This window comes from Plectropomus leopardus, chromosome 13 (genome assembly GCF_008729295.1).
Source record: "Plectropomus leopardus isolate mb chromosome 13, YSFRI_Pleo_2.0, whole genome shotgun sequence".
Classification (NCBI taxonomy): Eukaryota; Metazoa; Chordata; class Actinopteri; order Perciformes; family Serranidae; genus Plectropomus; species Plectropomus leopardus.
The window spans coordinates 32139800-32145799 of NC_056475.1; positions in this window are offsets into that span (position 1 = coordinate 32139800).

The window sequence follows — 6000 nt, forward strand, 5'->3', positions numbered from 1 at the left end:
TCTCCATGGTCTCCCTACTGATGTGGTTTCGGACCGGGGTCCCCAGTTCACCTCCTCATTCTGGAGAGAATTCTGCCGCCTCCTGGGTGCCTCGGTCAGCCTGTCCTCCGGTTACCACCCTCAGTCTAATGGCCAGACTGAACGTAAGATTCAGCAGATGGAAACAGCACTCCGCTGTATGGCATCCAGACATCCCGCTTCCTGGTCTTCGCATCTGATGTGGGTAGAATACGCTCATAACACCCTCACCAGCTCTGCAACCGGCATGTCCCCATTCCAATGTGCGTATGGGTTCCAACCTCCCTTGTTTCCCGACCAAGAGAGGGAGACCGCCTTCCCTTCTGTGGAGGCCTTCATCCGTCGCTGCCGCCAGGGTTGGACCCGGGCCCGATCTGCTCTACTGGGGTCCGCAGAACGTTACGCCACGGCCGCTAATCGGCGCCGTTCCCGGGCTCCAGCCTACCAAGTGGGGCAGAAGGTCTGGCTGTCGACACGGATCTCCCCTTGAAGGAGGATTCCAAGAAGTTGGCTCCCAAGTTCATCGGTCCGTTCCCCATCGACAAGGTGATCAACCCAGTGGCGGTCCGATTGAGATTACCCCGGTCCATGAGGGTCCATGCCACCTTTCATGTCTCCCGAATCAAGCCGTTCCGGGAGAGCCCTCTGCAACCTCCGTCCCGACCTCCTCCTCCTCCCCGCATCATAGATGGGACCCCTGCCTATACGGTACGCCGCCTGCTGCGCTCTCGCCGTCGTGGTAGGGGCCTTCAGTACCTCGTCGATTGGGAGGGGTACGGTCCGGAGGAGCGATCGTGGGTTCCGGCACGCCAGATCCTGGATGACAACCTGGTGGAGGAGTTCCATCGGCAACATCCCGACCAGCCCTCCGGATCCGCCTCGGCACGTGGGGGTCCCGGTTCTGCTTCCCGTCCTGCTCCTGTGTCCGCACCGCCCGGGGATGACGACGTGGGTTCTGCCTCGGACTCCGGTGATGTCGACGGGGGGAGTGTGTCTGGGGTCTCGGAGGACCCCTCCTCCGGTCCCCCGCCGCCCGCCCTGCTTCGGTGGTTCGTGGTGGGACGTCGTGGGCCGTCCCTTGGGGGGGGGGGGGGGGGGGGTTCTGTCACGATTCCTGCTCCTCTCCCCCTCCTCAGTACTTTTCCATTCACTCTTCCTCTGCTCACTCTACCTGCTGGCCACACCCACTCTGCCTGCTCTACTCACCTCCAGCTGCATCTCGCTTCGTGTCTGAATTGTGTTGGTCTGAATAAAAGTTGTTACGGTTGTACTGCATCTGGGTCCTCACTACACCCGTTACATCAATAAGTCGTTATTAATTTTTACTTGTGCCGTCTCTGTACTATGATGAAGTCTAAAGCCTGACTGAAAGTCCTCGAATAAACTATTATCTTGAAGAAAGTCACAGAGATGATGAGCAACCACTTTCTCAAGGATTTTAGAAATAAAGGGTAAATTAGATATTGGTCTATAGCTAAAATCTCAGGATTGAGAGTGGGCTTCTTAATGACAGCTACTTTAAAGGACTGTGGTACATAGCCTGTTAATACAGACACATTGATTATATCAAATAAAAAAATGTCTAATAAGGGTAAAGCTTCCTTAAGTAGCCTAGTTGGGATGGGGTCTAGCAGGCATGTTGATGGCTTAGATGCAGAAATCAAAGTAGAGAGTCAGTGACGGTCAATGGGGAGAAAAATGGTCCAAATAAATTCCAGGCCTTGCTGCCATATCCAAGCTGCCTGTGTCCGGGGTCAGGTCAGTTAAGGGCAAGAGGGGATGGATTTTATCTTGAATAGTTATAATTTTATCATTAAAGAAACTCATAAAGTCATCACTGCTTTGGGCCAAAGGAATACAAGGCTCTATGGAGCTGTAATTCTGAATCAGCCTGGCTACAGTGCTGAAAAGAAACCTGGGATTGTTTTTATATCCCTCAGTCCTCCTACAGGACTGAGCAGAGAGGAACCGCAGGGTATCAGCTTGTTTTGTGATTTTGATTTTCTCATTTCAAAGCAAAAATCCCTTGGCCCACAAGTACACAGACCATCAATACATTAAGGTCTTATTTTGGCACTTCCGCTAAGTGGCAGTGTGAATTTGCATATTAGCTTAACATTTAGAATAGTGACACAGAGATTTAACTTTTAACATTTAGATTCGACATTTAACATTTAGATATATCATTTAACATTTAGATATATCATTTAACATTTAGATCTAACATATAACATTTTGACTTAATATTTAACATTTTGATGTAATAAACTTTTTTTTACATTGACATTAACTTTAATATATTTTTTCACAACAGAATAAATCTGACAAAGATCGCAAATATTGCTCTAATTGTGATTAGAAAGTGACTTTGAAAATGTCACACCTTTTAAATTATGTTTTAGAGCTAAATGTGGAGAAATGTTGCTGTTCTTTCAGAGTGCACAACTTGACAATCAGCACCTCATAGACAATAACTAAGATGAAACCTTTTAAACCTACTGGAATTCCATAGGAATCTCAGTCGTAACACTGAGAATGGGTGAAATAACTGCCTCCTCAGTTGGACAGGGGGCCTGAAATTACAGATAGCTGCTTTGAGTGCTGAGGCTGAGAGAAATTCCATTCAGTGTTTGAGAGATGGATGATGTATGACACAGTGATGCAGTTTCAGAGGTGTCACATACAGAAAGAAGTGGAGGTGTGCTATTAAAGTGCAAATCATCAACATTCACATTCAATTAATAGCTTGTGATGAAAATACTGTGAAGCATAGAAGCTCTTTCTTTGTAAGTGTTATTTCTTACATCCTGGTTTACACAGAATATCTCTCAACATGGTGGAGCAAGTGCTGCTTTTTAGAGGCTGGCCTCAATGTTGTTCAGGAGCTGGGATGGGCAGCCTAGTCACCAGAAACAAATGTTGGCATTGTATGCTATCACAAACTACAAATACATTACATTAGCACTTTTCATATGCATCGTAAATGTTTCTAAAGTGACGTAGTGTATGGATTGACTTTGACATCAGATTGAGGTGGATGGCGTGTCACTTAGGTGAGATACCTGCCAAGCCAGAGATCAATGCAGATCACTGTTGCAGACCAACAAACAACAAAACCGGTTGTGATTTAGCAAGTCATCACTGTGTTTTTCAACCAAGGGTTTTTTGGTGTCTAAAGCTAACCACATGTTAACCACAGTGTTATTGAAATGTAAATGTCAATGTATTATAACCATACTAGCAACTCTTCTGGTGCTTTAACCTTAATGCTAACAGCAATTGAATTGAAGACACATCCCCTCTTCATAATCTGGCTGCATGTTGATCACCGCCTGGACTAGCTCTTTCTCAAGAGCAAACTCATCCCCAGCATCCTATAATTCCATTGCTGGTTCAGACCTCCAAGCCACCACCTCTTGCTTCAATGGTTTTTGGTGATTATATAGAAACATTATATAAAAAATGGCCACAAAATGTTGCTTCCTTGGAGCTAATGTTTCAGACAAGTTTCAACAAATCAGGTCTCCTCTAAGTCAATATTCTCATGCCAGAATTGTAGATATTGGCACTAATGATACTACCCATCAGCAGTCTGAAGTCCTGAAGCATATTTTTAAAGTCTTTTTTAATTAAACAAGGACTGCAAAAAAAATCCATTTTTATTTCTGAGTGGATCCCATTTCCATCAAGCTGAGAGGCGTTTAAGCAGGCTGCTCAGACTCCATACATGGCTAAAATCAGAATGCTCCACACACAACTCAATGTTGTAATTGATACATTTTACCTTTTCTGGAAGCATTTTTTTTTTTTTAACAGAGGAGGCATTCATCCCGGTCCACAAAGCACCTGTGCCCTAGCTGCAAACATCCTTCATGCTATCTCCACTGCGAGATGCACATGGCACATCATTCTTGCAGCATACTAGGACACGTCACCCATCACTGAATGTAACGCCTCTTCAATGCCACTGACGTTCTCCATTTTTACAGCTAAATGACTCAAAATAAGAAATCATTATAACAGCCCCCTTTGGTTAAAGCACTACTACCATAAACAATATCTCTTGTAGACTGGACACCCTGTCAAATAACGTCAAAAAAGAGGCCTGTAACCTGGCAGTCATTTTTGACTTAAAGCTGTCCTTTGATGCCCAGCTTACTAAAGGGGTGATGTCCTGCTTGCCCATTTGAGATGTTTATCATTTCTTTCCTTTGCTGATTTAGAAAAGATGATCAATGCTTTTTTTCCTTCTAAAATTGATTACTACAATGCACATCATTCTGGCATCAGCAGGTAAAAGATCCAAAGACTGCAACTTGTACAAAACGCTGCTGCCAGGCTTTTAACTCAAACTAAGAGAAGCAACCACATAATAGCAATCCTTGCTGCCCTTCACTGGTTGCCTTTGAATTTTAGAATTGATTTTACTGCTTGTTTTTAAGGCCTTCAGTGGTAAGGCTCCTGCTTGTATCTACCATGTTCTCATCCCAAGTCATCACATATTGCAGCTTTGTCAGTGGACTTCTGGAACTGCATGACATTTTAGGTATCCATCTGTGTCTGTTCTTTATGTTCTGGGATGCTACTACCATGATTTCAATAAATGCACATGGTGGGATGACACTTACAGTATGTTTAGGCAACAACAGCATATGGCAACCAACGTCAGGTGGCAACAAGCTTGCAGGGATAGCTCAGATTATGGGAAGGAGGCACATGGTAAGGTATAGAAAAAACATCACTTTCAAACAGAAAGCGAACACAGGACTCCTGCATCAAAATTTGGGTTTGTTTGATCCATCCACCTCTCCTCCCTTCCTGCCCATCCTACATGTTCCCATGTGCTCCTTATTGTACTTCGTTACCGGCAGAGTTTCTACTTGACGTTGTCCTGCTAGGTTTCAAGCGAACTTGACAAGTCCCATCTGGCCGCGTTCTCAAGTGATGCCGCCCGTGCACGTCGGGTTGTACTCTTACACCAAAAACAGTGACAAAGCTGCGCTATTTTCAGAGTTGGGAATGACAACGGGCTGCTATATCTGTGATATGCTAATTCCCTATGAGATTGATTGCGGCCTGAGATCCTCCTACAAGGCTCTGCTCATGTTGCCTAAATTCATCTTGTCACCTCCTTGCCTGAGGATCTCAGGCAGACAAACTTAGTAACCTCTTTTAAATCTCTCACTTTTTATCATTCCCTATCCTTGGGCCTTTGGCGAAAAAAACATGTTTGAAAGGATTGCTGTTAATGATCTCCAGCTGCACTGTATATTCACTTACAGAATGTGATCACATTATGATCACATTCTGTGTTCTAGCAAATCACAGCACAGGAGGGCAGGACTTGGCCCCTCCCTTACTAGCATAGTGAAGAAGGAATGCATGAAGAAATAAAAAAAGAAATGAATAAAGTAATGTATAAAGACAACAATACAGAAATAAACAGGTTTGGGAGAATGATTAAGGCTGGTAGGGATGATACAAAGTGAAAATAATACATAAATAGTTCAATACAAGACCTCTGAAGATTATTCAAAGTCTAAGTTGTACAGAGCAAAGGATGACATCTCAGAAAACTAAAGTTTTATGGTAACAATACACACGTCATATTAAGGTATCAGTCTTTTCAACCAGATATTTAGTGTTACTGTAGTGACGGGATTTCTCCAGTTAGAAAAGATTTAATGCTGTTGAATAACAACAAAGGGACAAAGGAATAAGCACAGATGGTTAACAAATCTGCATTCTAATCTCAAGATTCTCAACACACCTAAATAACTTATCAAAATAAAAGTTCTCTGTGATTTAGCCAGCAGAGGTTTTGACATACTCCTCTCTGTTATAGCTTATCTTACTCAACATACACTATGATAGTAGACCCAGAAAACAGTGAGAAAGCATATCCTTTCCCTGCTGCATATTCAAAAGGCTGACAGATCAAACAAGAGAAAAGGTCCAGACCTTAATAGTAGAGCAGAGCAT